At 61.8% G+C, this 22,838-nt stretch overlaps 1 protein-coding gene across 1 annotated transcript in view; it reads right to left on the bottom strand.

Annotated features, from left to right (window-relative positions):
• The window catches only part of SHISAL1 (shisa like 1), a 57,812-nt gene extending 56,798 nt beyond the window's left edge, over positions 1-1,014 (bottom strand). The window contains exon 1 of the mRNA XM_036298809.1: positions 687-1,014. The gene's annotated coding sequence lies outside the window, so the exon portion shown is untranslated. The remainder of the gene's footprint in view (positions 1-686) is intronic.
• Positions 1,015-22,838: the final 21,824 nt, after the last annotated feature.

Here is a 22,838-nt window from a genome sequence, read left to right on the forward strand (position 1 = left end):
CACCGGGCCCCAGGCACCAGATCAATACCCAGTCGGTCCCGGGAGGCGGCGGCAGCTCCGCTGGGGTCACGCGGCGGGGGACAGCAGGGGCGCGCACTTAGAAGAGCCTTCCTGGTCGCCCGCGCCGCGCAGCCGGGACCCCAGATCCGGCCGGGGCTCCAGGAGGCTCCGGAACCCTGTCAGGCGCGCGCGGAGCTCCGGCGATTGCGCTCCCGGACTGGGTCCTCGGACTCCGGTCCCGCCTCGGACGTGGATCCCAGCCCCAGCAGCCCAGCCGCGTCCTGGCACCCTGCGCCCCGAACTGCTCCTCCACCCGGCGCGTCCTCTCCCAGGGTTCAGCGACCCCGACCTCGTGAGCCCTGGCGCGGATCCCAATGCTTGGGCACCGGCTGCCCCACACGGCCCCTGCCCCCAGGTTCTCCCCTGGGCGTCCCCAGCTCCTTTTTACAGCACCCCGATCTCCAACGCACCGACCCGGGCTCTCCCCGGGAGCCCACTCCTCCCGCCGGCTGCGGGCGCCCGCACCCCTTCTCCCGCGCCTGGGCGCCGAAGACCCCGCCCCCAACTCGCCGGGACCCTCCTCCGCCAGGAGCTCCGCCCCCCGGCCCCTTTCCCCAAGCGCGGGGACCCCGGCCCGGGCGCACCTTCCCCCGCAGCCCCCGCCCGGCCGCCCGGGCGCGGCTCACCTCGTGCCCGCCGCCGCTCGCTCCTTGCTCCGCCGCCTGGAGCCGCGCCCGCGGGGCTCAGCCTCCTGCTGGGGCCGGGGCCACCCACGCCCCGCGGTGCCGGGCCCCGCAACAGTTGTCCGACTCCAGGGGCTGGGGGACGCGGGGGTCCGGGCCGGCGCAGGGAAGGTGCCCGCTCCTAGGCGCGCGGGGCGCGGCGCGGCGCTGGGGTGCGGGCTCGGGCTGGGGCTCCGGCTGGGGGGCCGGCCGCCGGCCGCATGCCCCTTCGCCCGCCCGCGGCTACAGTGCGGCCCGAGCCGCCTGCCCACCCGCCTGCCCCGCGCCCCGCGCCGCGCCCGCCGCTGCCGCGCTCATGCCCGCCGGGCCCTGCGCTCGCCGCCGCCGCCGCCACTTCACTCTTTGCCGCTCTCGCTCTCTCGCTCGCGCCCTCTCTGCTGCCCCCTCTCCCAGCTCGTGGCTCCCAGCCGGCCGCCCTGCCGCGCGGAGCTCCCCCTCTCCTGCGCCCTCGGCGGCCTCTCTCTCTCTCTCTCTCTCTCTCTCTCTCTCTCTCTCTCTCTCTCTCTCTCTCTCTTCTCATTTTTCCTTTCGCAATCTCTTTTCTTCCCCGCGCGCGCGCTCCACCCTGGTGCTTCTCTTAACGTTCCTTTGGCGATCCCGCCCTTCCTCCCTCCCTTCCTCCCTTCCTTCTGTCCATCCCTCTCAGCGTCTTTTCCTCCCTGCCCGGTGCCTTCCTTCCACTCCTTCTTCCTACTTTCCTTCTCTCCTCCCGCGTTCCTTCCTCTGCTCAGCTCTTCTCTCTCCTTTGTTCCTTTCTTCCTCTCTCCTCCCTTCTCTCCTCTCCCCCACCTGGCTCTGGTTCTGTCCCCAGGCCCGCCCGCCGCACACTCACCTGCCTCCCTCTTGGTTGCTCCCCAGCCCTGAGCGAGGCTGGGCTCCAGCCTCTCCCAGCCCCTCCTGCACCTGCGCCAGGAGGGCCCCACCCACAGTGCCCGGCCCCAGCCCTTAGTGCCAAGCCAGACCTTCCCTGTAGCCAGACCTGCTGGAGGTCAATGCCAGGGGCCAACGTCAGGGTGGGGCTGGGTGTGAGGATCTCATCCGGCAGATCCTCTGTCTACTTGCTAGGAAAAGCCCAGCTTCTCTGACCAGAGCAGAGACTACTGCTTGGGCCCCTCTCCTGTTCCCGCCTCCTTTTCGCCTCTCCTCCCGGCAGCCCCCCCATTTCACCCCTCACCTGCAGGACAAGGCTGTGCTAGACTCTGTGTGTGGCCTCAAGCCAGTGAGCCAACCTCAGTAAGCCTCAGTTTCCCCACCTTCCTCTGTCCCTGACCCAGTGACCTCCAGTGGCAACGAAGGTCACGTGGGGGCACATGGTAGTCTCCTGGAGGACCCCACAGAGGGATCGCCTTTGGGGAGGGGCGGGAGGGGGTTTGAGTGCTCTGGGGGGCAGGCCAGTTCCCCGCCCCCAGACCCCGTCTCTCACTGCACTGGACCCGCTTCATTTCACCAGGAGCTGGGCTGAGCCCTTTAAATGCTTCGTTGTATTTATTCCTCACCATTTTACAGATGGGGCAACTGGGGCTCAGAGAGGTTAGGACACCTGCCCTGAGCCACACAGCCAGCGAGGAGCAGAACCAGGACTGCAGCTCAGACCCCGCTGACCTTCAAGCCCAGGCCCCACACCCGCGACTCACTCCCAGGTGCCAGCGCTTTGCTGGAGCGCCTTCCTCCTCACCAAGACAGCCCTTCAAGGACGGGCCTGTCTCCTTCAAGATCCCAGTGCTGAGGGGCTGGGGCCCAGGCCAGGGCTGCGGCACCTCACTGGAGGGTGAGGAAGGGAACAGTGCCAGGGTGCCCCCTGCAGGAAGCCTGCGGCTCTGGGATGCCTCCGTCTCCCATCTGCAGCCCAGGAATTCATGCCCCTTCGCTCTCCCGTGGATATGGTTTGAGCAGATGCTTGGGGTCTTTGAGGCTCACACGTGTGCACTCGCGCACGCGGGTGTGCGGTGTATGCATGGGATGGGTGTGCTGTGTGTGTGGGTGTGTGTGTGTGCGCGCGCCTGTGTGTGCATTCAGGGCGTGTTGAAAACCTCCCCACTGAGGAGAGCCCCCCACCTCCCTCATCGCTCAGCTGGGCTCCGTGTCCAGCCTGGGCTCAGGTGCGGCGCTGGACACCCAGAGGTGAGAGCTCACGCCGAAGACGCGCACAGCCTGGGCGGGTGACACGTGGGATGTCAGACCTCCGGCAACACCCACTCTCTACAGCTGAAACACAGGCACCGCTCCTGCGTCCGAGGCCCTGTGCCCGCTCACCCAGCTGCCTCCCAGCCTCTTCTGCAGCCACGCGCCCTGAGCTCGGCACACCCCCGTGGGCTCAGCGCGCCTCCATCACGCACCGGCTGTGTGCGGGGCTGGCTGCCCTCGCTGTGCCCCCAGCGCCCCGCACCTCCCCTGCCCTGCAGTCAGCCCTTCACCTGGACAAGGCTGCTTTGCTCCCTGAGCCTGTTTCCTCATCCACAAAATGGGGATGATTCCACCCACCTCAAAGCCTCAGCGTGAGGATTGAATGAGAGGCTGTCGGACAGGAAGCCGTCCCGCTGATTATCCTGAAGCTCATGCACGCTGGCACTGAGCAGGTGTTTGATCTGCACCAGTGACCCTTCGGTTCTTCCAGGAGGTCACGGGGTGGGCAGGCGAGAGCGTGGACTTGGGAGCTGGTCAGACCTGGGTTGAACCTCAGCTTGGCCACTCACCAGTCGGGTGACCGGGGGCAAGTTCATGCCCCTCCCAGCCCCTCTGCCCTGGTCTCCTGTGGCTGCTGTAACCATGATCACAAACGTGGCGGCTAAAACCACACGTGGGCAGTGACTTACAGAAACCCCAAAATCCGCCCCACTGGGCTGACGTCGAGGTGTCAGCAGGGTCGCCTCCCCTGGAGGTTCGAGGGGAGAACCCCAGCTCCCGATGGCCGCGGGCATCCTTGACTTGTGGTCACTCCGGCCTTCAAGGGCGGCGTCTTCCAGCCTCTCCGTCCCGTCTGCACGCGGCCACCTGTCTGTGCAGAGCCCCCGTGGCCCCCTCAGGACACCTGTGGTTCAGTGTGGACACCCCGATAATCCTGGATAATCTCCCATCTCCAGATCCTTCTCAGCCACACCCATAAAGCTCCTTCCGTCTCCGGCTGCACAGGAAGCACCCCGGTACCAGGGACACGACAGGAGGCTACCTTTCGGGTGGGGAGCCTCCTCCATCCCCGCACAGTGCAGCGCGGAGCAGCACGAGGCAGGCGCGGGGAGGGGGGACGGGAGAGAGGCAGGGGTGACAAGCAAGGGCCCTGACACCATGGATCCTTCAGCAAATGTTTGTTGTCTCCAGTCTGGGCGGGGTGGGGCTGGGGGAGGGGGAGGGATGGGCAGCGGGGGAGGGGTGGGAGGAGGCGCAGAGATAAGGGGGGAGAGAGGTGATGGGGTGCAGGTGACCACACAGCCCGCCGTGGGAACCCTTACCGGCTCCATCCACGCGCCTTTATTGCTCCTATTTACTATTCCCTGCCTTCGGGAGGCCTGCTCCCCCGCAATCCACGCTGCTCCCAGCTGGGGGTGGGGCGGCGGGCTGGCGGGAGGGCGGCCTGGCGATGACTCACACTCCTTCTCTCTGGTGGAGAGCAGCCTTTTGAAGGCGCTGGCTGGGGAGGGAGCTAAATTTAAAGCAGGCTTCCCGAGAAGATCACCTGCCACGTCAAAATCACTGCCATTTCATGAGACGCTGGGGGCACACGGCACTCTGTCACCGTCCAGGCCCCAGGCTTTGGGCGGGAGGGAGGCACTCGGAGGCCGAGACCCTGGGTGGCCGTGGGGCAGGGGTCACGACAGCTGGCCTCCAGCCTCCTTGTCATCTTCCCCCCTCCCCCACCTTCTTCGGGGAGCCATCCACCCTCCCAGGACCCCTAAGTCCCTTCTTCTCCGTCTTCAAAGTCTTAGGGTTCCAACCCCAAGCCCCCACTTCCCAAATTCAAGACATGAGGAACAGGACTCTGAGAGGTTTGAAACTCCCCAAGACACCCATCGAGGCTGTGGCCAAGCGGGGTGTGGCCCGTGCCCCGGCCCACGGGCGGCTGGTCCCTCCGTGGAGGGGGCGGGTGGGTGGTGGGCAAGCCGCTCACCTGTCGGAGCCTGTTTCCTTACCCACCCAGCGGGGATGAAGTAGCACCTGCAGCAGCCACTCGAGCCCCCTGGTGGACCCCAGGAAAGAGGCCCTGAGCTGGGGAGGGGCCCAGGGCCCTGAGGGCGGGAGGAGCCCGCCAGCAGCCAGGCCTCCCTCCCAGCCCGCCCCCCCCCCCCCCCGGAGGGTGAGGCCGGTCAGGTCCTGGCCACCCTGTTCCCCTCTCGCTCCTGTGCACCCACAGCAAAACCAGAGCCTCCCCGTGGCTGCAGGGCCAGGTCACAGGGCGCCAGGGCAGGCCAGTGGTTAGGGCTCTGGAGCCAGAGCAGTGAGCTTGGTCCCCGCACCCCGCTGTGGCCTGGTGCGTGCTCTCAGCCTGTTCGCTCCTCTGTAAGGCCTGGTCTTACCTGCGCGGAGCCAGGCGCGCAGACACTCAGGACGCGGAAACCTAGCGGTGGCCGCTGGTTCTTAATCTGCTCTGGAGGTTTGGGAGACTCGACGCCATGGCTTCTGTCTGCATCCAAAGTGCACAAGCAACCCCAGACCTTCCCCTCGGTGTCACCTGAGGCTGCGGTCAGCGGCAGAAGGGCCTTTGCAGGTGCAATGAAGCTGACCTCTCAGCTGACCCTAAGAGAGGTCACCCTACATGCCTGACCTCGCCACACGAGCCCTTTAAAAGCGGAGTTTTCTCCAGGGGGCAGCAGAACAGGGGGTCGGAGAGGCCAGGGTGAGGAGGGATTCCCCAGGAGGCAGGCTGGTGCTGAGATGGGGGGGTCGCAGGTCAGAGCAGCCCCCAACCAACACCCAGGATGGAGTGGGGACCTCAGTCCTGCAACCACCAGGAACTGCGTGCTGCCAGCACCCCGAAGGGGCCTGGAGAGGCATAGGGCCCAGCGTGGCTGATGCCCGAGAACTTGCTGAGCCCACCCAGCCTCTGACCACAGAGCTGCGAGGGAGGGAATGGCCGCTCTCGGAGCCTGCTGCATTGTTAGGTCGCGATAGAAAAGCCAATGACCGCATGCCAATCACTTACTCTTTTACGGAGTGGAGATCCTTACAGCCCATCCCCCCACAGCAGACCCTGGGGTGGTCTTCGCACAGCGTCACCCTGACCCTCCTTCAGCGGGAGCCTGAGACCCTGCCGTGGCATTCAAGGCCCTCCCTGTTCTGCCCCACGAGGGGCCCCACCCACGGCGCTGTGGGAAGTTTTTCTCGGAGAGCAGGTCCCTCGTGAGACACGAGCGTGATGGTCACAGGACGGCCCCTGTGCGCTCTCAGGTGCTTCTCCTGGGAACGCGCCCCCTGGAGCTGGTCGCAAGGCCGTCGGGGACGTGCTGGCCAGTGGCACTCACGCAGGAACTTCCGGACGGGGGAGGACAGACACGGCCGTCAGTCTGGAGGAGCCGGCGGCGAGGACCTGCCACACGCGGGCAGCTGCTCCGGCAGCCGGCGTGGCTCCTGGGGAGACAGACAGGAGGCCCTGGAAGGTCCCTTGCAGCCCTGCCTGCCCCGTGGGGCGGCCGAGGCTCAGAGCCTGCAGGCGTGCAGGGCGGGGGCAGGCGGGAACCAGGAGGGTTGGCCCCCCGCCCCCCCTTCACTTCCCAACACTGAAGCAAGTCTCCGGACCCCGTGTGTCCTCGGCCTCCTCAGCCTCAGGTGCCTCCTCCGCCCACTGTCACCCGTCACGGCAGCTCAGGTCCGCCAGGCTGGCCTCCGTTTCCCAGTGCAGGGCGGGGATCACGCCATGACAACCCATGGGGCAGGCTCGGGTCCGTCGCAGCACACGTTCGCTGGTGAGACCAGGAGCACGGAGGCGCCAGTGTCGCCTGCCCCAGGGCGGTGGGGAGGCCTGGCTTCGCCCCACGTGCCCAGGCGCGGATTCCAGCTCCCAGCTGGTGGCCTGGGGCAACTGGTTTCCTCCTTCTGAACCGGCAGCCTCGGGCCTGGCTAACGAGGCACGGCCAGCACGAGGGAGGGCAGGGAGGTTGTCAGGGGGAGACCCCCGCCGGTACCTCAGACCCCAGCTGGGCCTGCCCTGGGCACTCCCCCACCCGGACCTCCTGGCCTCGGCTCATATGGGCGACAGCATCCCTCCCCGGGTCTGTCCCGGTGAGGATCCGGCTGCAGCTGGCGGCCTCGCGGGCTGGCTGCACGTCCCGCTGCGCCTCAAACCCTGCGCGCAGATGACGAGAATTAATATGATGCAAATTGGTAGGTTGAGCCCGGCGCCCCACGAAAGAGGCCTAATTTCCACGCAGCCCAGCACGCCCCTCGCCAGGCCCCGCGGTAATAACAACAACAACGCTAATCGGGATCATTGGCGGGTGTGCAGCCTTCTATCCCGCGCCCCCCTCCCCCCATTTACACCTGGAAAAACGCAGGGGGAGGGGCGGGGAGCTGCAGGGAGGGGGCCCAGAGAGGGCACAGACCGGCCTGAGGCCACCCCGCTTGTGAGGGGCAGGCGGGGCAGAAACCTGAGGGCTCTCTTTACTGCCCTGGCGGCCCCTTCTCAGAGCCCTGTCTTGGGGGGCTGGGGTAGGCTTTGCCCTAAGGACTGGCCATTTAACCCCAGGGCAAGGCAGCCTGGCGGAGGAGGAGTCTCACGTTTGTAACTGTGTGACCCTGGGCGAGTCATCTAACCGCGGAGACGAACACCCGCCTTTCCTTTCACATGAATCTGACAGCTTCCTGGGCACCGGAAGCGTGACTTCTCTCTCCTCCCTCCTGGGCTGGGCACGTGGTCGCGGCTCATTAAATGTAAGTTTAACCGGCACATGCGGGCTTCCACCGATGGTCCTCTGTGCCCCACAGTGTCACTTGGATGGGCTCTCTGACCCGCACAGCCATTCTAGGAGTTGCCTCTAGGCCAGCGGTTCTCAACCTGTGGGTTGCGAACCCTTTGGCAGTCGCACGACCCTTTCACAGGGGTCACCTAAGACCATCCTGCATATCAGGTATTTACATGACGATTCATAACAGTAGCAACATGACAGTTATGAAGTAGCCACGGAAATAATGTTATGGTTGGGTCACAACATGAGGAACTGTATTTAAAGGGCCAGAAGGTTGAGAATCACTGCCTAGGCCTGTGGTCGGCAAACTGCGGCTCGCGAGCCACATGCGTCTCTTTGGCCCCTTGAGTGTGGCTCTTCCTAAGCCTTAGGAGCACCCTAATTAAGTTAATAACAATGTACCTACCTATATAGTTTCAGTTTAAAAAATTCGGCTCTCAAAAGAAATTTCAATCGTTGTGCTGTTGATATTTGGCTCTGTTGACTAATGAGTTTGCCGACCACTGGCCTAGGCATTTCTATTTGACAAAACAGGCCCAGAGTGGTTAAGTGACTTGCCCAGGGCCACACAGCTGGGAAGCAGTATAGTGGGGATTTGAACCTGCCCCTGCCCTGGGCCCAGGCTCTTGACCTTGATGCAACAAGGCACAGAGTAGAGAGCCCTGGAATGGGAGCAGTCCTAGCTCGGCCTCCCCGGGCCTCGGTCCCCTGACGGGCTCCGGATCAGGCCATATGAGGCACTGGCTTCTTGCGGGTTCAGCCAGGCGCTGGGAGGCAGGTTGTCTGGGTTCGACAGCTCAGGCCCGTGGCTGGGGTTGGAATTCCAGGCTTCTTTGATTTTGCTGAGCGGCCTCTCTGAATGTTGTAAATTGTTTGGCTTGGCCTCCCAAAGCAACCTTTATTATTGCAAAATCTCCTGTTTCCACGGAGCCCAGGGCAAGGGCAGCCTTTGGTGGTGGGGTCCAGCATCTGCCTGGATTCCGTGCTGATGAGGCTCCTGGCTGTGGGAAGCCAGCCTGGCCTGAGCAGCAGGGCGGCGCCCAGGGCCCTGGCCAGGTAGCCCCGCCTGTCTGGCCGCCTGCCGGCCACAGCCTGCTCGCTGGCCAACATCTGAGGTGAGTCAGAACCGCCGAGGGCCGCTCAGGGCCAGATGGGCGCGGCTGGGATGAGGAGGGTGAGGGGGTGCCTGTGGCCTGGGCCGGGACACCCCGCAGGCCCTGTTCAGGGCTCCCCTGGCTGACAGGTTCCTTGGGGATACCTGAGCCAGCTTGGGGACATGCACATCAAGGGAGAAGGAGGAAGAGAGTCTGCATCAGCACCCCGGGCAGGAGGAGGGTGTGGCGGGCTGCTGGCGCCTCCCAGGGGTACGGTCCACAGGGCCGACGCCCATGAACGCCCTTGCCCACAGCTGCCCCAGGACCTGGAGCAGGTGTCAGAGCAGGCGGGGTCCGTGTCATGGACACAGGGGGACCAATCCGTGTGGAAACTCTGCCCTTGACCACCATCTTTATAGTCGCTGGCTCAGCCCAGCAGCCACTCCTCCTAGCCTCACTGTCTGCCCGCGCCTCACTGTCTCCTGCCTGGACGTGTGCCTGGACGTGTGCAGTAGCCAGCCAGCTTCCTGACTCCGTTCTCTGGCCCACTGGGCCGTTCTCCCAACGGGAACCAAGGGCTCTGCGTGAAACCCAAATCTGACAGCCCCACTCTCCTACTCCAAACCCTGCTATGGCTCCCTACTGCCTCCAGGATAGTCTGGGTTCCCCTGCTCCCAGCGCCTCCCTGCCACAGGCCACTGTGGGCTTGCTCAGTCTCTTGTCTTCCCGAGCATGCCATCCTTGCCTGCCACCACGCCCGCCCTCTCCATGTTCTCGTCCTCGGCCGTCTCTCGGGCTCCTTTCATCAGTGAGGACCCAGGCCAGTCCCTTCCTCCTGGAGGCCGCTCTGAGCTCAGGCCGATTGCTGTCTCCTCTGGGCTCCCCGCCCGTCACAGGCCTGGGCACACGGGGTGGCACTGTCTGTGCTTCCGTCCCCACCAGGAGCTTCCCGAACCTGGCCTGGGTCCGACCCGGCTCAGACCCCCAGCCAGAGCAGGCCTCAGGTGAGAAGTTGTGTATAAGTGGGTCTGACGGGCCTGGGCTCAGCGGGCGCCCCTCCTAGCTCCCCCCGGGCCTGCGGCGTGGCACCGATGTTTTATTAATAAGCACATTTGCCTCCTGCCTTGCACCTTTTATCCTCAGCTCTGTGAGCGCATTCCCAACTTTAATTAATTCTTCCCACACCCCAAATCAGCCTCTCTCCTCACCACCGATAACGACGCGTGAAGTCCACGGTGTAATTAGGACCCACTGCTCCACTCCCAGGCCCTCCCCACTCCTGATCCCCCCTCCCCTGGGCCCACAGGTAGACTTGAGGCTTCAGCTTGGAGTGTTGCTTTATTATTGTCACTATAAAACCAGGCACACGCGTGCTGTCTCACAGCTGCGTTTTGTCATGAGAAAAAAATAACAAGGTAATTTTTGCAGAGGTGACTGAGGCAACCAGAGGGGCAGTGGTGGAGTGGAACGGCGCTGGAGCCTGGTTGGTGCCAGTGGCGGGATACGGGCTGGGGGTCCCTGGGAATCACAGTTTCAGACAGCTCTCCTCTTCCAGGAAGTCTCCCCTGATTAGTCTGGTCAGATTTGCCTTTTCTGCTTCCCGCTGGCTTTTAGGGCAGAGGCCCTCGCTCTGACAGGTAGTTCCTCTGTGTGGGCCTGTCCTTCCCAACGACACTGACAGTCCAGTGTCAGATTCAAGTTCCCATGTCTTTGCCTCCTGGGAGATGAGCAGAGGCCTGGGCAGTCAGGTGGATGGGTACTGGTGGATGGATGCATGGAGAAATGGGAAATGAGCAAAAGACGGTGGGTAAATGCATGAAAGGATGGATGAATAGATGGGTAGATATAGGTAGGTGGGTGGACAGATAGACGGATGGACTATGGATGGATGGATGAGTGGATGGATGGATGGATTGGTGGGTGGGTGGGTGGGTGGATGGATTGGTGGGTGGAGAGCCTCATGGAGAGTGATGAACTGATGGCTTGTTGAATAGATGAGTGAGTGAGTGATGCGTGGATGGGTGATGGATATCTGGCTGATGGGTTAACAAGTGAATGATGAGTGGGTGAGTCTGGAGAGACAGTAATAACGGTAATAATAATTTACCCATAGCCAATATTTACTGGGGTACCAAGCACTGCTCTAAGCATTGTATATGTATTAACTCATATAATGCTTATAACTATTGCTGGGAGTTGGGGGAATGCATCGTGGGTTGGGGATGGGGATGTTGGATGTGTGTCTTGGTGGGTAGACAGGTGGGCAGATTCCTGATGGAGAGGTGAGCAGATGCTGATCAAAAGGATGGGGTGCTGGGTGGGCCGGTAGGTGGGGGTGGAGGGAGCAGTGGGCAAGAGGCCTACCCTCGTGAGCAGCCTGAGGTGATGCCTTGGAGGTCAGAGTGACCGCGTCCCTGGGTGCTCCAGCCCTCAGCGGCCCCATCTCGCCCATCGCTAAGCTTGGCTCACAGCTGCCCTTCCCTGCACGGCTCTGGCCCTAAGACTCCTGCACCTAGCTGCTCGCCTACCTCAAATCTTCCCTGGATTTCAGCTCTGCAAGGTGGCAGCCGCCTCAGTGCTCCCACGCCAGCCCCTGTAAGGTCCTCCTTCCAGTGCTGCTCTGTGTTAGGCTCCCCCCTTAGCTGCAGCCCCCTGACCATCTGTCTGTTGCTCCCGTTGCAAATGCCCTTCCAACAGGAGGGCCGCGACTCTGCCTGCCTGCTTCCTGCTGTCCCCTGGGGCGGCGCACATAGTAGGCCGTCAGCAAAAAGTTTGCTGAAGGAAGGAACTGGGATTCTGCAGAAACGGGGCAGAGTGCGGGCAGGGAGCCGCGTCCGCTGCTCCCGACTGTGCAAGTGGGTTTTTTAAATGTATTTCTGTTCCATTTATCAGAAATCAAGTGTGTGTCAAGCACGGCAGTACGTCTAAATTGGTTGATTAAAGCATCAGGAAGAGAGTGGTGCTCTGTGGCAATTAAACCGAAGCCGCGGGAAGACTGGGAAATATTGTGATCGCTTTTGTGGTTTTTGCAAATGGGGTTTCTATTCATAGTGAGACCGTTGTTTTGGTTTTATTCTTTCTGGGGCTTTCTCCCCGGCTCCTCCCCTGGGCTTCCTGACATTGTTCTATAAAGCGATTTCAATCATGAAAATCGTGGGCTGCTTGTTCTCGCCGGCTTGGGAGCCAGGCTGCTTGTGCAGCGAGGACCAGCCCAGGGCATGCAGGTGAGCCTTTGGGATGCCGAGGGTGAGGCTTCTCCTGCCACCAGATGGGGAGGTCGAGGGGCACAAGCCAGAGTCAGGGAGGGGGTCCTGGGATGGGGCACACGAGGCACCCCCCCACCTCCGAGGCCTCCTTTCCTACGTCCTTCCCACCTGCGCCTCCTCTCCTCTCCAGCTGTGCTGTCCTCCTCGCTGCTTCCTGGCCATGTCAAGCATACGCTGACCTCAGGGCCTTTGCACTGGCTGCTCCTGCTTCCCAGATAGCTCTGCTGTCTCCAGAGACCTCTGCGCGGCCTCCTCCTTCCTGCCGCCTCGGTGGACATGTGGTCTTTGTAGAAGGGAGGCGTCTCTGAAGCACCCGCACCCTGACACTTGCACCTGCTGGCCCAGCTTCCCCCTGAGCCATCCCCTGCCATTAGCAATGTTACATACGCACCTGCTTATGTATGAATGCTGAATGGATGCCGGGGGCCTTAGGAGGCAGAGGTCAGATCTGGGGACTGAGGGAGGGCCAAGGGCCACCCTGGGCCTATGGTTTGAGGGGTGGGGAGTGGGCGGGGGGGAAGCATTTGTCCTGACAGGGAAAAAGGGCAGCACCCCGCTGAGAAGTAGCTGGTTTCGCAGGCACATGTGGTGCCCATATCCCGCGGTCCCTGCTGCCAGTGCCTGTCCCAGGCCCACCTGGTGCTCAGCCCGCCTCACTGACTCCGTGCTGGCCCGGCTCACCTGCAGCCCCCTGGGCAGCCTGGGTGGCTATCCTGGGTTATATAATGTCCCCTCAATGTGTGTGTTGAAGTCCCAACCCCACATGGATTGTCACAGATATGATGTCGCTGAGGTCATGCTAAAGTGTGCCCTAACCCAGTGGTTGGCAAACTGCGGCTCGTGAGCCACATGCGGCTCTTTGGCCCCTTGAGTGTGGCTCTTCCATAAAATACCACGTGCGGGCGCACATGTACAGTGCGATTGAAACTTCGTGGCCCATGCACAGAAGTCGGTGTTTTGTGGAAAAGCCTCACTCAAGGGGCCAAAGAGCCGCATGTGGCTCGCGAGCCACAGTTTGCCGACCACTGCCCTAACCCAACATGGCCGACATCCTCGTGAAAGGGGAGCTTTGGACCAGACTGGCACACGGGTGAAGCCTGCGGAGATGGGGGTGGAGGTCAGATGACGCATCCACAAGCCAAGCAAAGTGGCCGGGGCAGCATGTCCTCGCGGCCACAGGAGGCACCAGCCCCGGGACACCCTGACCCCCGGCCCCGGCTGAGAGGGGACGCACTTCCGTGGTGTTAAGCCACCTGCTTCTAGCTGCCCTAGGACAGTAGTGCCATCCCAGCCCCGCCCTGTGCCCCCAGCCCCTGCCCTGTGCCCCCCACCCCCGGTGCCCCCAGCCCCACCCTGGCTAGAACTATCTGTTTTAGAGCGACACCCCCGTTCCTCAGAGGAATCAGTTCCCTGAGTCTCCGATTTCTTGTTTGAAAAATTAGGATAATAATACCCACCTCCCACGACTGTCCCCGCCTTCAGTAAAACACGGAGGAAAGGCACCTGGCTCATAGTAAGACTCGGCTGGCGGCGGCGGTGTTGCCGGTTTAATAGTATTATTATAATGGGCTGTCCGTTGCCAGGTCTGAGCCGCCAGAGATGACAGCCTCTCGGTCAGGTCTCGGCCGCCACCCCACCCCCGTGTACAGGAGCGGGCTGCCTGTAGGAGGCGGTACGACTTGCATTCGTTCCGACTTGTTGCTGCCTCTTTGCCGGCTCAGACGCACCTGCCCCCACGGAGGGAGTGACCTCGGTGATTGCACGAGGCCTGATCAGGGCTCTGATGCCAGAGCCTGGTGGCTGCGGGCGCCAGAGAGAGCACGTGGTGCAGCCGGGGCTGGGGCGGGTGCAGCCGGGGCTGGGGCGGGTGCAGGGACGGCCTGGCCATCAGGCAGCTCTGGGAACAGCATAGGACGGGAGGGGTCTCCCCAGCCTCCCGGCTCCCACACCCATTTGCCTGTGACCTGGGCCGGCTGTCCCCTCCTCTGGGTCTCCGTCTCCCTGCATGAAACCCAGGCCTCCAGGGCCCGGCTCCCAGGAGCTGGAGTTGCCACCCTTGCCAGGTCTCACCGACCGGCCCCAGGCCCTACCCTGGAAGCCAGCCAGCCACGGCTAAGATGCTTGCCCGGGTGGGCTCCCAGGCATCCCAGCCGGTTCTGAGAGCCGCGTGCCTGGGGGTCGGAAAGACAGTGCTGCGAGCGTCTAAGACATTTCCCACTCCCTGCCCCGCGGCTCCAGCTGAGGAGGAAACAAAGCCGCAGACGCACCCGCACCCGCGGCCGCCCCGCCCAGTAGCCTCCCGGCCCCTCATTCCCCTCCTCCGCGCTGGCACCGGCCTGTCCCTTCGGGCACCGAAATGGAGACAAGGCCGCGCCCCGCCCAGTAGCCTCCCGGCCCCTCATTCCCCTCCTCCGCGCTGGCACCGGCCTGTCCCTTCGGGCACCGAAATGGAGACAAATGCAGGCGCGGGAGCTGGCAGGCGCCGCCGTCTCTGAGCGGGCCGCTCGCTGGCCACCTGGGACCGTTTTCCCGGCGGGAGGACAGCCTCTCCCAGCAACATGTTCTTCCTGTGCCGGCAGGTCTCAGGCGGCTTGTGCGTGAGCCCAGAGAGGAAACGCGCACCTGTGCGCAGCGCCTGCTCCGCGGGCTGCTCCGCGTGGCGCTCGGCTCCGCGCCCTCTGCGCCCATTCTACAGACGTGGACTGAGGCGCGGGAGCCGCGAGCGCCCACCAGGGAGGGGCGTCCGAGTAAGAGTTCCGGGCGAGCCGTCTGGGGGGCGGGGCTGGCGGGGGCGAAGGAGCATGTGTTAGAAAATTGCGCCGGATTCTTGCTAAACACGGCAAGGACTTCATTCAAGACGGTCGGTCGCTACAGGGGCATGAGGTTGAACCCAGTCCCCGGTCCAGCACAGACAGCGGGGGATTTCGCACCAGGGAACGGGTGGGGGGGCAGCAGAGGGAATATTACCCGAAGGAACCTGATTGGACATCAAGAACAGGAGGGCAATTCTTGCTGATCTGACCCAATAGAATTCTTAAAGGGCCAAGGACTTAGATACAAAGGGTTGGGGATGAGGAACTGGGGGACTCCCCATCCTTTCTCTTGCCCCTCCCCAAGATGTGGGTACAAATCCCTGCACTGCCCTTTCCTGGCTGAGGCTCCTCCAGCCATGAGTTAACCCCTGACTCAGTTTCCCCATCTGTTAAGTGGGACCTCTGGGCGGGTTAAGCACAGAAGCAGCCACTGAACATGAATGGGGCCCAGTCCCCCGGACCCTGTGGCCTGGGCTGTGGAATCCCGCTCTCAGCGGCCACCGTGGAAGTGGAATTTGGGGGGAAATTCCAACTGGGACCAGGACACATGCCCTCTGCGGCTGCGGCTCCCTGGCCACGCTGTCCTGTTAGGCTGGCAGCCGCTGGGACCACAGGGGGTGAGGAATTCAGGGCCGGGGGGCGGGGAGGGCTTTTCATCCCACCAGGGTGGGTCGCAGGGTATTGCTGGGTGGGTGGTGGTGGGCGGGGGGCACTGGCGGAGCTGGCCGGGGCATGTGGGGGCCAGATTTGCCTCCCGTGGAACTCCCCCAACCTCCCTCATGACCCATTTCCATGACAGCTGGGGGCTTCGGAATTAGCACGGGGCACAAAGACGTGGCAAAGATGGGCTCCCCACGGCCATCACCTGGAGGTCGGCGGGCCTGGCCGGCAGGAGACGCAGCCTGGCCCTGGCTGGGCGTCGGGTGGCAGACATGTGGAGAGCTGTCTTCTTCTGGTGTGTGTTTCTCCAAAGCGGGGCTGTGCCTTGTCATTCGCGCCTCGTCCAACAATTCCTGAACAGCGCGTGTGCCTGGCAGGCGCCCACACCGCGGGTGCCAAGATAAATGGGTGTCGTTCTGTACCCTCGAGCTCATTCCAGGACTGAGCCCCTGGCTGCCGCCTGCAGCCGGATGTAGAGCCATTGGCCGTGTCCCGGCCCCTGAGGAGGCGCTGGGGAGCCCCAGACGTTCCTGGCTGTTGTAGGAAGTAGAAGGCCCTGCCCCACCCTGGCTGCCTGTGTGACTGGGGCAGCTGCGGGCCTTCCCAGCCTGGTCTCCCCAAAGAGGAGCCACCTGCTTTCAGCCCGTCCTCCATGTCTGTCAGTTCTCAGAATAGCCGTGCCCTGCTGGGCCCCGCCCCGCCCAGGGCTCCCCCAGATGCCACCCTGGCCTCCTCACAAGCAGATGACCCCCAGTCCCGACCTTGTTCATGATCAGAGGGGTGGGACCACCCACACCCCGCGTTCTGCTGGGGGAGTGGCCGTGGCCGAAGGAGGGAGGAGTTGGGCAGGCCCAAGGCCTGTGTCACCCCCAAGGCAGCAGGACTTCCCACAGGGAATCAATCCCTCGACCAGCGCCACCACCCCACCAAGGCCTCCCCAAGGTCACAGCTAAGCCCACACCCAGCAAGGGAGGAGGTGGAGGGAGGGGACAGGGGAGAACTGACCACACCCCGGCTCCCAGACCACAGCTGGGCTCAGTGGGGTCAGGCGGGAGCTTTAGATTCCACGCGAGTCTGAGTCTGTGAGATTCACCTAGACTGCATGTTGCCCCAAAGAGCCTGGGAAATACCTGCGGTGCCTGCAGGGAAGGGGGGAGGGGGTGGGGGTGTCAGGGGGTGGGGGGAATGGGAGGAGGGGGCGGGAGTGAGAGGAATGAAGCCGCCCCGCTCCCAGCCCAGGAGAGTCCCGGTGGAAGTTCCTAGGAAAGGACGCTCTCCAAGGGTGAGGCTTGCCCAGCAGGGAGGGGTGTGGGGAGCAGGGAAGGCCTCCTGCTGGGCCCAGGGGGTTTCAGGGCACCTGTCACAGCACCTCCTGGACGCAGCCACCCGCACCGCCCTGCTCCCCATGCCCAGTCCCTGGAGCTGCGCTACTGCGAGGAGGCCCGTGAACCTGAGTCAGGGCACATCTGAGGGGGGCCTTTGTCTGTGGGGAGCTGCAGAAGCTTCTGGAATAAAGACATCTTCTCCCGGCATCGCAATGCTTGCAGGAGCCGGGCTTTGTTTCCAATCTGCACTTTTGTTCCTTAGCCTGTGGGTCAGTTCAGCCCCTATCGACTGAAACACACCCATGTGTGCGCACACACACACAGACACACACACACACAGAGAGACACACACACACACAGACACACACACACACAGAGACACACACACACACACACAGACACTCACACACAGACACTCACTTACACGCACGCACCTCCCAGACTGCAACCCTGGTCCCTACGGGCGGGCGCCCGGGCTGCCTGAGGGGCGCCTCACGGTCAGCTCCCCGCTGCTCTGTGCTCCGGGTTGGCCCTAAGAGGATGCTCTGGCGGAAACGAAATGAGCCGCAGAGCAGGGCTCCTGCCTCGAGCTGCACCCGTTAGCCGCCGCCAGGTGCCCCCAGGCTTGGCAGGCGGGCGTCTGCAGGGCTCTGGGCTTGACCGGCCTTCCCAGCGGGTCACAGACTTGCAGAGGGACTTCGTGGCCTCATCTCCTCAAGCCTCCCGGACTTCCCTGCAAGGCCCCCAGCACCTCATTCCTGCCTGTCCCCACGCCCCGTGGCCTCGGTGCGGGAGCGGCACGTACGGGATGTGTTACTCCCGCCTGTTACACACACAGAAGCAGAGGCCTGGGCGGGGGGGGGGGGGGGGGGGGAGCAGGTAGAGACCTGCACAGGGTCACATGGGGCTGCTTGGGCGGCTCGGACCCCAGGGAGGCCCTCGCTGATGCTCAGGGGGAGAGGCGGACCCTCATCCGGGTCCCCCCCAGCCCCAGCGTCCCCCACATCTCAGTCGGCGCCGTGTCCTGGGGGCTCTCAGGGGCAGATGCTGGTCCCAATCAGCTTGTGGCCCAGCGACCCACAGGGCCCCCGCCAAACTGAACGCGGCAGGAACGGACGGACAGACGGTGCTTTCGGAAGAGCCGCGATGACAGCAAACCGATACAGCGACCCCCCAGCGTCCCGGGTGCGGGGCCGCCCACGGCTCAGCTAGCTGCTCGCCTATCCACACGGGGCCCATTGGGCGGAGCCTGTCATCAGACCCAGTTTCCAGATGCAGCCACTGAGGCACAGAGAGGCTAAGGGCTCCCGAGGTCACCCAGCAGAGTTGGGACGGGCTCAGCCGCCATGATGCCAGCGTCCCCTGGCACTTCCTGCCAGCCCCACAGTCACATTCAGCAGAGTCCTCGTCACGGAGAGACGCCCGTGCCCTCACAGGGAGACCGGCCCAACGAGGCAGGGGTGAGGGCTTCAAGGAGGAGGCCACCGGAGCCGGAGGAAGCAGGAGGGACCCTCCCCGGAGCCCGCAGGCGTGCGGCCCTGACGACACCTTGACCTTGGACCTCTGGCCTCCGAACTGTGAGCTGTAAGTCTGTGTCATTTTGAGTCCCTGTTCTGTTCACTTGCTGTGGTGGTCCCGGGCCCTGACGGCTCCAGCTCTGGCTCCAGCCCGAGGCGACACCTGCAGCTGCCGTGATAAAGAGCCGTCTGGGTGGGACTCGCTGTCCCAGAGAATACCTGAACCCAGACAGCGTGTCCCCCACCCTGAGCCCGGGGCCAGCCCTCCCGGGAGCCCCTCCGCCCTGCAGCCCGCCCTGCAGGGGCACCAGAAAGCCTGGCATGGAGGTCACAGGGGGCCCCGCCCTGCAGGGGCACCAGAAAGCCTGGCGTGGGGGTCACAGGGGGCCCCGCCCTGCAGGGGCACCAGAAAGCCTGGCGTAGGGGTTACAGGGGGCGGCTTGCCAGGCGGCTCCTCTGGGGAGCAGAGCAGGGGGCACAGGGTCTGGGTGGGGGTCTCCAGACAGCAAGGAGGTGTCTTGTTTGCCAAATCCTGCCCGGGAAGGAGTGGGGAGGATGGGTGTCCTCACAGCGGTGCTCCCTCTCACCTCCCCGCCCCCCTGCTGTGATACCGGTTCCCACCCCTCCCCCTGAGAAGGGCAGGGGTGGTGAGGGCCGGGCAGCCGGGAGCCCAGGGGCAGACAGCTTCGAGCTTCACCCAGCGACGGGTTAGAGCCGGTCCCGGCACGCCAGCATTGGGGAGCAGATGAACTGGGGCCTGGGGAGCACCCACTCAAGCCCTGTGGGCACAGGTCTCCCCACAGCTCAGTGTCAGACAAGTGCCCCCGAATAGCTCCTCCCCTCGATGACCTGTGACCGTCTCAGCGCTGGGAGCCCCTGCTGCGGGGGAGGGGGACAGGACACACAGGATGCCCCCAGCGTGGCCGGGGCTCTAAGGGGAGCACAAGAAGGAGGTCCGGGCCCCGGGGAGAGGCTGCGGGAGCTGACACGCGCCCGATGTTGGGGAGCATGTGCCTACACCTCAGAGGGACAGTGCATTCATCACTGGCTCCCGCGCGCCCGTCTGATAAATCACCAGGACCGCGTGGTTCTCCATCCATCTACTGCAGCCGTCCCCACCGCCACCAGCCGCCACCAGCCGGGCACAGCCACTTATCTCCCGCTGCCATTTCCTGAGCCCCTAGCGAGGAGGGAAGACGGAGGAGATGCCGGGAAGATCTGTTTGAGGTGAGGGGAGCTACGGAGGCAGCAGGACTGCAGGGCCCAAGCTCCCAGAGAAGGGGGACTCGGCCGCCGAGGCTGGTAGCCTGCCCCGCTGTTCCCGGGAGACGGAGACGGCCGTCCATGTGCAGCAGCCGCCCCGAGAGGCTGGGAGCCGAGCAGAAAGCAAGCAGGAAGCGGCAGCTCCTCGGAGCTCTGGGGAACCGCGTGTGGCCGGGAGACGCCACTCAGAGCTCAGGGCTGTCGGGCACACAGGACTCAAGAGCTAAATTCCAGGAGGAAAAAAGCAGAGGCGCTGGCTGGTGCTGCCCGGTGGTTAGAGCATTAGCCCAGGCACCAAAGGGTCTTGTGTTTGGTTCCTGGTTGCAGATTGGATCCGGCCCCGTTCAGGACATACACAGGAAGCAGCCAGTCGATGTGTCTCTCTTCTCTCTTCTCTCTTCTCTCTCTCTCTCTCTCTCCCCCCCCCCCCTCCCTCCCACTGATAATCAATGAAAAAAATATCCTCGGCTGAGGATTCACCAAAAAAACAAAGAGCACAGAGGAGTGAGTCCAATACTTCCTCCATCTCCCCTTTGTGAAACTTGCCAAATCCTAAGTAGAAAGTGGCTGCTAAGAGGCTGAAACCTAAGCAGGATCTAGTAGATGTATGGGACGTGGGGAAAACACGCATCTGAGTTCAGAGCACCGAGGAGGGGAGAGGCCACAGTCTCGGCGCAGACCTCTGCAGGCAGCCGGGTCCTAGGAACAGGGTGAACCCGAGGACAAGCACCGGGAGGAAAGACTAAGCCCAGCACAGCATCAGCGGCCCTGGTGGATAAAGGGCATCTCCCCACATCTAAACGCCTTCAGAAGCTAATGTAACCCCCTGGAGAGGACTATAGCATTATACAGAGTCGCTACAAGTTTGTGCACCATGTTCACCACTCACCAAAAACCCCCAGACGTACCGGTAACTGGAACAAGAGGGAGAACGTAAAATAAACATCCCGGGGAGGGCGGGGGGCGGTCCCAGTACTGGCGCTACCAGGCACAGACATGAATATATATGATTGCGGTTTGTATGTTCCAGGAAAGAGGTGACGAGATGAGGAATGTCAGCCCGAAGTTGGAATTTACCAAAAAAAAAAAAAAGAAGCGAAAGGAAAAGCTAGAGATGAAAAATACAAGAACTGAAAACAAGAATTCAATAGATGGCGTTGGAAGCAGAGTGGACTAGGCCAAAAGGGAGTTAATTTAACTAGAAAATGAGTAAGAAATGTCTCGATGAAAGCACAGGGTGACAAAAGGAAAAATACAGGCAAGATAATACGAGACACCAGAGTCAGTTAAAAGGTACAACACATACATAATTGGCATCCCAGAAGGGGGACGAGAAAGTAAACTAGACGGAAGCAATGTTTGAAAAAGTAATTTCTAAGACGTTTCCAAATCTGATGAAGCAAAACCAAAGACGAAATCTGACCGCACCTGCATTACCCTCCCTGCGGCAACCACGAGACTGACAGGCAGGCTCTCTCAAAAAGGAAGCCGTCCCGAAAGCTCTGGGCACGCGCGGAAGACCAAAGAGCCGAGAGAACATGACGGCCCCTCAGACGTCCCTCAGAGAGAGAAGCCAGACCCGGAGGGCGGCGGTGAGCGTCCGGCCGTGCTGGTCTGAACGACGGCCCGCGGAGCCCACTAGCGGAAAGGTGGTCCCGGTCCGTGTGCTCCGGTGCAGTTTTTACGCAGAAATAAGTAACTGACACGTAAGGGGGTGACGGCCTGGCCAGGTAGCTCAGTTGGTTATAGCATCGTCCGATACGCCAATGTCGTGGGTTCGATCTCCAGTCAGGGCACACACAAGAAGCCATCAATGAACGCGTCAATAGTGGAACAACAAATCCATGTTTCTCTCTCTCTCTCTTTCTCTCTCTCTCTCAAAAAAAAAAACACAATTAAAAAATGAAGAAAAGAAAAGTGAAAGGACAAAATTAAAGATGCAAAAATCTTAAATAAAATATTAGCAACGTAGAATCTGGCTAAAGAGACAAAGAACAGTGCCTCGGGATCGAGTGGGTTTACGCTAGGATGCAAGATTGCTGGGACAGAGGAGGGTCCAGCCAGGTGGTTCACCACGTGAGAGGAATCTCACACACGGTCATATGTTTATCTCACCTGTAGGAAAGCCCTTGATCAAATTCGACGCCCATTTATGGGTGTAAACCCACTCGATCCCGAGGCACTGTTCTTTGTCTCTTTAGCCAGATTCTATGTTGCTAATATTTTATTTAAGATTTTTGCATCTTTAATTTTGTCCTTTCACTTTTCTTTTCTTCATTTTTTAATTGTGTTTTTTTAACCTCGGAAGAGAGGAAACTTCTTTAACCTGATAAAGGGCGTCTACAAAGCCTCCAGCAAACGTCACACTCAGTGAAAGACTGAAAACCACTCCCCGAGGTCAGGAACACGTCGGGGTGCCCACGGCCACCACATTCACTCTAGATTAAGGGGGACAAACAGGCAAGAAGAGGGCCCGCATGAGGACTGGGGAAAGGAGAAATAAAGCTGTCGGCACGCACACATGACACGGCTGGTGCTGGTCGGTAATTATCCCCACGGACAGCCAGAGCCTTCTGGAGAGAAAGCGAATCAGCTCTTTAAAAGTGGAGAGCGAGGCCATGCTCACAGATAAGAAGACCCAAGGTGACGGTTTTAATGCTGCACAAATCGACCTGCACATCAAACGCTCTCCCGGGCTGAACCCCAGCAGGCCTGCGTGCGTGCACGTGTGTGCGCATGTGCACATGTGTGTATATGTGCGTGTGTGCGTGCATGTGTGTGTGTGTGTGTAAATGGATAAGCCGACCCTAATATTGATGTGGAAATGAAAGGGATCTATAATATTCAAAACAGCCTCAAAAAACAAGAGCCAAGCGGGAACTCCCGGTCAGTCCTGGCTATGAGACCTAGCAGCAGGCAAACACAGACATTCACGTGAGCGCGCGTGCAACGGCGAGGAGGCCTGTGAGGGCACGAAAAGTGGCAGCCTCACGGAGGGGGGCATCGTGGCCACGGGAAGAAAACGGGCTCCCTCCAGAAGCACAGGTGTGGGGGCAGGTGCGGGTGGGATTGAAGCATAGTAACCTCCCTCTTGTATGGAAAACTGCTGTTTGGAATTCTCTGCTATTGTTAGATAATCCCTTGTTCTGTAAGCTCTGTCACTATAAACTCTGTCACTTTAAGACAGTCTGTTATTCTGTAAAATGACTTTGTTTTTAGTTCAAATAATAGAAAAAGATAAACTTAACTGTCTGACCTTGCAAG

Source organism: Myotis myotis, unplaced genomic scaffold (assembly GCF_014108235.1).
Source record: "Myotis myotis isolate mMyoMyo1 unplaced genomic scaffold, mMyoMyo1.p scaffold_m19_p_3, whole genome shotgun sequence".
Classification (NCBI taxonomy): Eukaryota; Metazoa; Chordata; class Mammalia; order Chiroptera; family Vespertilionidae; genus Myotis; species Myotis myotis.